This window comes from Cupressus sempervirens, chromosome 4 (assembly GCF_028749045.1).
Source record: "Cupressus sempervirens isolate cs-2001-9-10 chromosome 4, ASM2874904v1, whole genome shotgun sequence".
NCBI lineage: Eukaryota > Viridiplantae > Streptophyta > Pinopsida > Cupressales > Cupressaceae > Cupressus > Cupressus sempervirens.
In genome coordinates, this window is record NC_143121.1 from 14884901 (window position 1) to 14897581 (window position 12681).

General features: G+C 32.3%; 1 protein-coding gene across 1 annotated transcript in view; it reads right to left on the minus strand.

Moving 5' to 3' along the window:
- The window catches only part of LOC149559692 (lipid phosphate phosphatase epsilon 2, chloroplastic-like), a 175015-nt gene that overhangs the window by 81927 nt on the left and 80407 nt on the right, over window positions 1-12681 (minus strand). The gene's annotated exons all lie outside the window — the stretch shown is intronic.

Sequence of the window (12681 nt, forward strand, 5' to 3'; positions counted from 1 at the left end):
TATAAATTGATCATGCATCATACTCTCTCTCTCTCTCTCTCTCTCTCTCTCTCTCTCTCTCTCTCTCTCTCTCTCTCTCTCTCTCTCTCTCTCTCTCTCTCTCTCTAACACACACACACACACACACACACATCTATATGTCTATGTATGTAGGTACATGCATACATATGCATGAATATACATATACACAAAAGAATATAAAATTAAAAAACTATAGTCATTCAACCCTAACTAAAACTAAGATATTTTGGATAATAAATAATACATATGGCATAAGAAAAGTACAATGATAACAAATATAATTTATATATAATTATTAAGATGCCTATGTATAAATATATGTGCACAAAAATGTATGCACACCTGTGCCTTATGTTATTTTAGATAAATGTTGAAAATAAAGAGGGAGGAGGAGGAAAGATAAATATTACATTATTTAGATCAATTACAAAGAGAATAATTTCACACATAAAGAGCCCAAATATATAAATAATTATATTTCTAGCAATAATAAAAAGGAAAATTCCACCAAAACGTTATATAATAGTCATAACCTATAGAATTACAAACAAATAAATATTAATATTTGAAGGGTTTATGAAACAATATTTTTAATGTCATTTAAAGTCACTCTCATTATCATCTTCTAAAATAAATCCTATATTAATAGAAAAACTAAACAAAAACAAAACAAAATAAAACAAAAACAAAAAAAAGTATCCCACTATCTAATTATTGTTGAACCATTGACCACTAATTTGGATTTTTGTAATACAAAAGATCTCTATCACTTGAGATAGGAGGAAGACTATAATTTTTCCCATGAATCCTTTAACTTTATTCACATATAAATGATGAAGCTATATGATAACCATCTATCAAAATTGAAAAACCATGTTGTAATAATTACTTCATTTGATTTCCCTTTTGAGAGATAATTAAACTCAATATTGTGACAATAAAGTGTTTAAATTGCATGATCATACAAAATATGATACATAACTATAAGATAATTTTATGATAATATAACCAAGAATCTAGAGCGTCAAGATATCTACCTCAAATCATTAGATCTTTATGAATGTCTAGAGCTCTTCTAATTAAGACATTTAACTCATCATTAGATTTTTTTGAATGATAAGTCATCATTAGATGTTTTGAAAATATTAGAGTTAATAATTAGATCGATAATCTCATAATTTTAAGGTTTGAAATTGTATTCCACCATTAGCCAAAATAATGCAAAAATTACAATAAAATTCCACACTATATTAGAATTTTAACAATATATTTTAAAAATAAAAGACTACATTAACATATCATTTACATTATCAATGCAAGTAAAATACATATTGAAAACTTCTTAGCTCATGTATATAAATACAAACATGTCTAATGTTTTTTCTTTACCATTTTTTGGGGTCCACCTTTTAAATCTAGTAATAAAAACATTTTATAATACTTTATAATAAATCTTGTTTAGAAACATTAAAAAGATACATGTAAAAGAATATTACATGTCAGTTAAGAAACAAAATAATTATACTACTCATAATTGTTATTGAATATATGTCCCTCATTGAAATATCATACTTTTATGTTTATCATTCTTAAACTTATTTACTCTTATTTGTATTATCTAGTAGATTGGAAAATGGTAATTGTGTGTTTTCCTTGAAGTTTACAATTTTTACAATATATTACATATTTTCCATGATTTACAATACTTTTTCACCTTGTCAATGGATGAACTTACCATTTTTTGGTTTTCTACTAAGTTTTGCAACCTATGCAACTGATTGAACATTTCTAAGACATTTTAGGTCATCTAAGGTGTCATTCTTGCATTATTATTGCTTTGCATACATCACTAAATAATTTTTGAATGCTCAACATTTGGGTCCAAGTTATTTGACACTTTTTCTCTTTATTAAAATAAATCTCCTTGACCTTACTAGTCTAGTTTAGTCTAACTTAGCTTTTTTATCCTTGAAAATAAGGGTGGTTGTTGCATGTCTTAAAAGACTTTATGTTTTCCTATTTGTATATTCATTAGGTTTTTTTCTTGTTTGGAGGTTGGTGCCTCCATCCCCTCTAGGTGAAGATATTGTTCAACATAGATTGATGGATTTCTGACATGTTCTTAATCACCTCTTATAGATCCATCTCTCTAGCTATCATGATGTCCATTTATAGCTCAAACTTTTGGTGTAATAGCAATAGTGATTCCAACAAGTGGTATCAGAGCATTGTGTTATGGGTTCAAATCCCTTGGAACATGCTGACGAGGGGATTATTGGGAAGTTGGTGCCCCTTGTCCCCTCTAGGTGAAGGTATTGTTTAGCATAAACCAATGGATTTGTGACATGTTTTTAACTACCTACCATATATCCTTTACTTTGGTTGTTGTGATGTTTAGTGAAAGCTCGAGATTTTGGTGTAATGGCAATGGTGATTCAAATATTCCTCAATTGCAACTATCTTAAGGAATTCCTTTGTTCCCAATAATGTTTAGCATTAAAGTTAGTTAACCCATTGATCATCCATTATTTCTTTTTTTCTTTCTTTTTTAATCCATAATTTGACAACTTCCCATTTTGAAGAATATTCAATTAAGAAATGTAAATATATTTGATACAATACATGTTTTTAATTATAATAAAATGAGCTATATTTTTAAAAATACATTTTTCAATATATTGTTATCTCTTGTTTATTAATAGAAAGGTAGCTATAGAAATTAAGATTCATCAGATGTGATAAATAATCCACATCAAGTTAAGAATTAATGGATCCTTTTATATTTTATGATATTCAAATTGTTTTTCATTTCACATATGACTTATAGTAATATACAACATTACAAATTTTATGATATGTATAGCATGAGATGGGAGATGAGTTTCCACAACAACAAATTCTTTTGTCAAAATTTGGGGACATTAAAGAGGGCAATTATGGAAGAATAGGGAAAGTAAAATATATAGGAAAACTTAAAATATTCATATGACAACATGAATGAAGCATGTAATTATACATAATAGAACCTTAAAATATAAGAATTAGTAGAATTCATATGTCAAATTTGTGTTTTTGATTAAAAAAATAAGCAACAAAAAGATAATGTTGACCCGAGGTAGAAATTCAGAGCATGCTAGACAACAGCTAACAACATATTAATTGCATCTAGCAATACTTAGAAGAAATAGATTCACAACATCCACTTTCTATCTCTATCAATTTTTTTTTTCCAAAAACGATTGATCCACTAGAAAGTATCATATAACCTGTTATTAACTCAACTAAAGCTATCATAAGAATTCTTAAACTTAATAACAATATGCCACACAATGTAGAAACAAAGGAAATTAAAATTAGCATTCAAGATACCAAATAAAATATTAAAACAACGATCATGACCAGTAAAACCATAAAAAAAAGAGATTCATAAATAATATCAGTCATCCTCCTGAGCCTTTTAGACAACAAGATATTAGTCCATTCCTCATTAGAGAATTCGAAAAGGTCTCTATTGTTCTCATCATCAACCATCTTTCTCTTGTGCTCTTTCTCTTGCAAAAGGTAGAGGGTGGAGGAAGAAATGTGCATCACCTTTAGAAAGAATTTACTAACACCTTTTAGCCTATTTTTCAAGCTTGCAACCCCAACCTTTAGTTTTTTAACCATAGTTTCCAAGCCAACAATTTGGAGTTTAAACTTACTAATAATATCATCATTTCCTAGTTGCAAGGGAGGACCACCTTGTGTTAGAGTAATAAAGTTTTTCTTATTAATTTAATTATTAAGTCACTTATTATCTCTAGTTTACTTAAGCTAAACTTTGAGCATATAATAATTAATTCTTTTATTAATTATTATGATGCAACTTAGGTTTTACCTATTAGGGTTTTGATCTCCTTCTATAAGGATGAATCTCTATGTAATTAATTAATTCACTCTTGATAATAGAAATTTCTCTTTTTACTTATCAAGAATATCTCATCTATGGATTTGACAATTCCAACCTGCATAAATTTTCCTTCTCTCTTTTTGTGACAGGTGTTTGCATGCAAGTGATTCTTGGGAGTTCTGAAGTTGATCTTTCATCAACTTATATATGGTATCAGAGCTTCATATCTTCATTCCCTTATTCTATTTATGAGAGGTTTGGCTGGGCATTCAGATCTGTGTTTCTTCCTTTAGATGGTTTCATTTCTCAAAGTTATTTTGTATTGAATGTGGGGCTCACTATTTTTTGGGTCACTTTGAGCTGAAATGGTCTTCACTATTGAGTTTTGAGAGTCCAAAAACCCCTAATTTACATATAAATTTATACAATTTGGGCACAATTGAAATTTGAAGCAAAAGGATATATTGTTCTAATATTGGGCATATTTCCCAAGGTGCCAATTTTTTTATTTTTGATACAGAAATGTAAAAAAATTGCATGCAAATTGAGATTTTTTGGCACACAAACTAAGATTTCTTGCACATGAACTAAAAAAGTTGGCATATCAATCAAGACCATTTTGGTACAAAATTGGCATGCTTCCCAAGGTAATTTCTATTACTGGTGGGAATATTTTATGAGGCATTTTGGCATGGATCATGACATGGTATTTTCTAAATTTTTCCCTTCCAACACTTTTTTGACCTACATGTGGTTTTTATGCCATAACTTTCTCATCCAAACTCTATTTTTCAAAAATGAGATATCATCATAAAGTCAATTTTGAGCCCATCATGATGGTGTAGCTTTTTTGGACTTTTGATGATTTTTGGTTTCCCTTTTATGTAGTCAAATTTAGGGAGGTTCTATTTTTTAGATTCTCCTCTAGGCACATCCCATTAAGTTTTTTGTTTTTCTGCAATCTGGTGGATATTTTTGTTGTTTCAAGTCAGGATATTGATTTATTTTCTTTAGATTATTTTTCATGGATTTCAAAATCTCTTGTATCTTCTTATGTCTCTTTTGATTTTTTTTGACATCCTTTTATAGTATTTTTACATATGCCCTAAGATAAAGTGTCACTCTATTGCATTTTAGGCTCTTGAATATCTTTGTGTTTTGTTGAACTTGCACTACATTACAAAATGCCCTGGGGTGTTTCATGTTGGCAATATTATCCATCTTCCTTTGTCAAGGGAGTGTTCTTTCCATGACATTGCCCTCATGATGTTTCAATGACATGTGTTATTATAGGTGTTTGTACTTCTTTTGCACTCTCGATGTTCTTAGTTTTTTCTGCAGGAGATATTACATTCTATTTTAGTGTTCATGTCTCACCTCTCAACATTATATGGGGGTTACTTTGGTTTTATTTTTTTCTTGTTTTGATGGAGTGAGCTATGTATTTAGTATTTGATCCTATGTACTAGGCAATTTTAGTGGTGAGATACTGATGCATTTCCATGAGATTGATCATTTACAATATAGATATTCTTTCATTCTTTTTTTCAGAGGCCACGAAGATACCTTCCATCTTCGATTGATCAACTTTTCAAACTTAGTTTTCTCTACCTAGCCATGTTTTATATAGTGGATATTCTTCAAATCAGCAATTTGGTAGGGTTTACAACTTCATGCTTCAATGGTGTTCTTCATGATCATCCTTTTGTTCCTATCTTCTAAAACATTATTTCCATCTCTTTCTGGAGTAGGTTTTTTTCCCATGTGGTTTTGTCTATTTCTCCTCTATTTAGAGAGTTGGTTGTTCCTGGGTACCTCATCAAGCTTTGTTTGTGGGACCCAAATTTACTTTCAGTAGTAGTTTCTATGTTTTTAGCTACTCCCTAAGTTTATCTTAAGGGGAGACGGGTGGGGAGGGGGGGTGTTAGAGTAATTCAACATTTTTCTTATTAATTAAATCAAATTTATTTAATTATTAAGTCACTTATTATCTATAGTTTACTTAAGCTAAACTTTAGGCATACAATTATTATTTATTTTATTAATTATTATCATGCAACATGGGTTTTACCTGTTAGGCTTTTCATCTCCTTCTATAAGGATTGATCTCTTCGTAATTAATTAATTCACTTTTGATAATAAAAATTTCTCTTTTTTCTTATTAAGAATGTATCATCTATGGATCTGGCAATTCTAGCCTCCATAACTTTTTCTTCTCTCTTTTTGTGATACGTGTTTGCATGCAGGTGATTCTTGGGAGTTGTGGGGTTGATCTTTCATTAACTTCTACGGCTTGGTCTACGCTTCCTCAATTGTAACATTTCCAATGTCTAGTTTGAAAAAGAGGGAAGAGAGGGGTAATTGACTAAGGTAGCAAGGGACATATTAGGTTTTTTGAGTTTAGAGACCCTATAGGAGGAACCCTTCCCCTAGTCTTTCTCATGAACAATTGTAGAATCCTTTGAGTCCTCAATGGTATGTTCTTTAATGACATGTTTCCCTCTTTCCTTAGAAATCATGTTATAATGGTGATTGGTTTCAACATCTTCTACCTCAAATTCAAAATCATATACAATATTTTTAGCTCATTTTAAGGTTTTAAATTCAAGGGTGAGTTTCTCACCTTTTTTCTTCTTAATTTTCTTAGGGGACTCTAACACATAGGAAATATCATTAAACTTCATGGTATTGAATGGGATCTTAACACAATGCTTTCTACCTGACCTAAAAGGACGTAGGAGGAATTGGTTGTGGGTGGAACCTAAGGGCAAAGGTTGTTGGAAACTATAATTGGAACAATTGTTATGTTTCCATTAATGTCAAACCTTATTGGTGAGATAGTTTCTACTTGAGAAAAGTGCCATATTAGTTGATTGGTGAAGAGGATTTGAAAAGAAGAGATAACAAGATGACCTAGTGGAAAGGTTGAGTTATATGGAACTACAATGGACATTTGATCAGTTGACACATTGACAAGATAATTTGTTGTTTATTCATAATAATAAGTGGAGAGGATAGTTTGGTTGAATCCTAGAAGAGATGATTAGTGGAAGACATAATGCATAGGATAAAATGAGTAATAGAGAAAATTATTTAAAAACTTAAAGAAGAATTTGAGCACTGCTTGTGTCACCCGAGTGATAGTTATGATCGAACAAGATCTAGTGTTGCCAAAGCATTAGTAAAGACCAACTAAAAATAGTATAAGCCAAGCAAGAAACTTTAGTGATGATCAACTTGTCTAGTGATGACCGAGGTTAAGGAACATAGTGATGATCGAGTGTCATCATTTTGATAGTTTGTGAAGAAAGTGAGATTCCCAGTCAACACAATTGAATTTTAGATTGGTCAAAATGAACAAAGGATAATGATTGATGACCTAGCATATCTAATGCATGATAAATTGTGTTTGTGTGTTTCTAGGCATGGATTCAAAGAGAAATTTTGAGAAGTCTCTAGAAGGAGAAGGATGAAATAAAAAGATGAAAGGATTCAATGAATTTGACCTAACCCTAAGATCAACCAAGAAGTTTTAATGAAAAAAAGATCAAAGCTACCTAGTTAAGGAGTGTTAGTGATTAGATTGTCCTCCAAAGAAATAAACACAAATTAACCCCAAAAGTCTAAGTAGGAATACTAAATATGCACTAGCGGTAGGGTCACTTCACTATTGAAGAGTGTAACCGCCCTCAGGTATAGCTCCCCATGTATGATTTACAATAAATTCATAGAAATACAAACATGAATACTTTTAACCAAAAAGCACAAAAGGTTTACAAACATCTATCTGTAAATATGACATAGATGCAGAAAAACTAAGCAGCTAAAAGGAAATAAATGACACGAAGTCCATTTATCTAAAATTTACATAACATAAAGAATGAAAACTAGGAAATTTTCTTCCATCTTCCTAAGAAAGTGAAGAATGAAAGCTTCAAATATATCTTGATATGAAAAATGTATTCAAAAAAAAAAAACACTAAATGCATTTAGAGAAAACTAAAAGTTACACAAAGATAACAATCAATGGAAAGAAAACTACCCAAACTTGAAGTTTTGGTGTGAAATTATCTCCCAAATCTCCCTTCCCTAAAATGTAAAAGATTATATAGATCTCATTACATATTTGCGTCAGAATCACTATCTAGAAGAAAACAAAAATTCCCTTCTTTACATTACATTTGACATCAAAATTTCCCCCTTTTACTAACACAAAGTCCAAAAAAATACAAGCTCTGCTTTCCTAGAACCCCAAAGCCTACTTTCTCTCCCTTAAAAGGACTAGAAAAATTGGGAAAAAACTAGAACCATTTTCTCCTCATTTATTTACAATCTATAGTTTTGTTAGGTGGTTATTCAATTTTATAATTGAATCTTGGAAGGATTATACTCTTTATCTACATATCTATTTTTATCCCTTGATAACTCCCACCTTTATATTTTAATATCTTTATAAACTCTTGATTTAAAATTTTATAAGAAAATATTTTAGCATATTAAATTCTATTTGGGAAAATGATTTAGTCCAAAATAAAATATTCTTGATGCTGGGCAGATTTAAAATAACTCTGACAACAAAAATAGGCCTTGGTATGGGAGGCATAACTAATTATCTCACTGTTGGATCTTGTTGATTTATGGATATGTTGTCAAAATATTAGTTCTCCACATTCTCATTAAAGAAATTTTGAAAATAATATTTGAGTCAAAAGTTATTCACTACTATTTTAAGGTCTGTCAAACTATTAGAAATCAGAATTGTTAAGATAATGTTACCACCATGAACCTTGCATTTCTCATCTTTTCTTCCATCCATTTGATAGGCTTATGATTTATTCCAAACATATTCTCATTCTTTCTTAGAAAGGCCATGTGAGCATCATCATTTTCCACTTTCCTATCAAGATATTCACTTTCATTTTAATTCCCTTTATTTGGATTTTGAATTCTGAAATTGCAATCATTTCCATTGATAATCAAACTTAGGCTTCTTCGCCTCAACTGAGCTAATTGTACCAAAGTGGATCCAATAATTTTCATGAAAAAAGGACTTCAGACGTATCTTTAAATCCCCCTAGGAACAACTTAAATCTCATGGACTTTCATTTTGAATGGTAACCAAGTGTCATGGAGCTTTTGAACCTACACTTTAGAAGTGGAATCACCAAAACCTTTGCAGTATGCAACTTGCTAAACTTGGAATTAGGCTAACTTAGAATAATCTATCTAAACCTAGTTTAGTAAATGGAACCACTTAGAACTTCTTTGAGCCACTTGAACCACTTCGAACTACTTTGAATCTTAGTTCAAAGAGGTTCAAGATTGCACACTACAAATTTTAATTATTAATATTTCTAGCAGCAAAACTAGGTCTGAGTACAGGGGGTATAAATTTTTATCCCACCATTGGATCTTTTTGATTTTTGGATATTTTGGCACAATCTTAATATTCTTCCTTTCCATTGAAGATATTTGTAAAATTATTCCCAAGTGAAAAGTTATAGGTGACTGTTTGCAGGTATATAAAAGTTATCATTCTAAACTGTTGAACCATCGAGTCCATTGAACTAGTCTAAACCATGTCATGCCTTACTAAAACATCATGGGCCAAATGAACTAGAATTAACCCACATTGTAAGTTTTGAATCTTTTTGTATTGGTCAAACCAATTGAACTCTTTAAACTATCACTCATTTGAATCTTTAAGATGAACCATATTGAACCACTTTGAACCACCTTGAACCACCTGAACCAATTCAAACTACTTTAAACTACTTTGAACCTTAGTTCAAAGAGGTTTAATATCTAAAATTGAAAATTCAAATTATTTTTTCTATATTGGGTACCAATAAGGAGGCATAAGGATTAACCTAGAGAGGTTAGTAGTTGTTGCTTTTGTTGATTTTGTGTATTGTAACCTTTAATAGGTTGGCTCTTTGAAATGTCCTTTTAGTGATTTTATATGATATTTCCAACCTCTAATCAGATCTTTAAAATCAAAAAACTAATATCACAAAGATCCACCAAATTTCTCAAGAAACCCCAAATCGGGTATGCTGAAAATAGTGCCAAAAGCTTCACAACTTCATAAATTATTAATAAATCTGAAAATGGACATTTTTTACAGAAATTTCAGCAGCACAATAGCCTACAAAATGAAATTTTCAGATCCGTATAGCCTTTACACAACAGTTCAAAAATGTAGGACAAAAATTATGCTCATCGAGCTCTCGAAATTAACACAAAAATGCCCAGAAACACCACAAAAACACTAATAATCTATCTCAGAAGTTTAATCATATCCCAATACATATATTCAGCTCTATTTTAACACCTTAAAATCTAAAATACAGCAGAAACCCAAATTGATATGAAATACTCAACTGAAAACACCAAACTCATACAAAAAACACACCCGAAAACCCACAAATCTGCACTGTTCAGCACAAAGGCAAACTCTGTATGAGCATGCACATGGAATGGATTCAAACTCCCATCCTTAGCCTTCCTAGAAACCTTAAAACTCCCATTCTTGGGTCTCCCTAGAAACCTGCAAACTCTCGTTCTTGGGTCTCCTTCTCCACAGGTTTGGCAGCCTCTGAAGAATAACAAAGAATGAGCAAAAATCAAGTTCTTGAATCAGCCCAAAATGCCTCCAACCCCTTAAAAGAGGGAATAAGGGTAACTCACATCCAAGAGAGGTTAATGAAACATATTTTGATAATAATTTTCATTTATTAGTCCAATGGTTTCCAAAGATTAACCCCCTTTTTCCGAAACTTCACTTTCTTGGGCCTGCTTGCCTTAGCAAAGATTATTATTTTTTAATTATTTGGAAAGGGGACATGAAAAGTCCTCCCCTCCCAAATATTGCTTGTCCTCAAGCAATTTCTGAACAATAAACCAATCAATCCACCTGGATCCCAAATGTAGTCATGAACTATACTACTGCCAAATAACATAGGCTCCTGCAATATCCTCTGCAATATGACCAAGAGGAATCCATAATGAAATTGACAATTACAGCTCAACCAAACTTCGAAATCACCACTACCACAATTAGAAACCCATGAGACACAAACTCTTACAAAATTAGAACCCAAGTAAAGTGGACAAATCAAACTGCCAACACAATAAATACCATCAACGCATCCCACTGGCCTATACAGAATGTACAATCCAACTCTGCAACAATGGTGAATTCTCTCAAATGAAACTATACCAAGTATGGAGAATCCACACACTATACAACTCCTACAGTCAACAAAACTCTGTAGATCATCGACCACTATCTCATAACCATAACTCCCATGCACCCCTAATGGTGAAAAGCCATCACAAGATAAACAACAAGAATTGGAACCCAAACCAAAATTTCCTGCCATGAACTCCTCAACACAAGGATCAATTGCTAACTGATGTACATACTCTGCAATATAATGTTGATTAAAAAAACCAACCTTAGTCAATAGCTCATCATGAACAAGTGATACAACCCACTGTGACTGATCACTAGCTAAGTTAGGAGATGTCATAGCCAAAGGAGTAGAATCAATAACAACACTTGCTGAAGCATCACTCCAAAACTCCTGCTCTAAGTCATGTATTATCAAGCTATCAACTACAGGACTTATTGCCATGTCCTACCCATCACAACTCTCATCCCGAGGCATCAAACTATTCCATAACTGATGATAAGCACTAGGAACCAAAGTACATCTATGTATCATAATCTCATCAACATGGTCATCAAAGGTAAATTGATGAGCGTACCTCACAGTGTAATGCCGATAGAATGTGCCAATCTCAGTCAGTGACTTAGACTATAATCCAGATGAAACTAACTACAATTGATCATTAACCATGTTGGAACTGACTACTACCTCCGAAGATATCACCAAGGGAGTAGTATTACTAGCAGGAACCATGTCAACTGTCAACTCACCAACATCACACATGATCTTTAATACATCTCTAGCCTCTGTGTCATCAGTACTAGAGGCCACCACCATGTCAGGCATACAACAATCTGCTACAACACCCAACTCAACTGAACCTGACTCTAGTGGGAATGAACCTGATATGCCAATGTTAGTATCAAGGATGGATGCATCCCCATCTCCATTGTCTCTGACAATCTCGGCCATGGACATCCTCGGATCACCAAAAACCATAGCTTGTGACTGTATAGAATCAGGGAAAGACTGTAGCCACTCTAACTCCATGGTCACCTTAGCCAAATGAAACTGTGACTCCTTGAAAGCCAACTATGTACTCTCAAGAATCTCAGAAGTCACCTCAAGCTACTCAGTAAGCTCACTCACCTCATCTTTCTTAGCCAACAATGCATCATATGTTGTACTACCCCAATCCATAAGATAATCCCTGTCAACTACCAACTGCATATAATTCTGTCTCAAAATCTGAATAGCCTCCCATAAAGAGTGGATCTCTGTCAAGGAAAGATAACTACCTTCCTACTCATCACTAGTAGGAGAACCCCATCCATAAACTGTTAACAACTGACGAGCAACATCGAAATGCTAGCAAGTGACAATAATGTCTCGGTCACTAACTCTCAACTAATTAGACACATGATGGCACTGGCTTGACTATCTCCTACAAACCTCCTCTGATGCAGTATCTAAAGGAGTATAGTCAAAGTTACTAGTCTCTAGAGTATTATCATCCATATCCTGTGAATCAAATCTAAAGCTCATATCAACCTATGGAGTATCAAAAACATTAGCATTGCTGTCCAACTCCTCTAT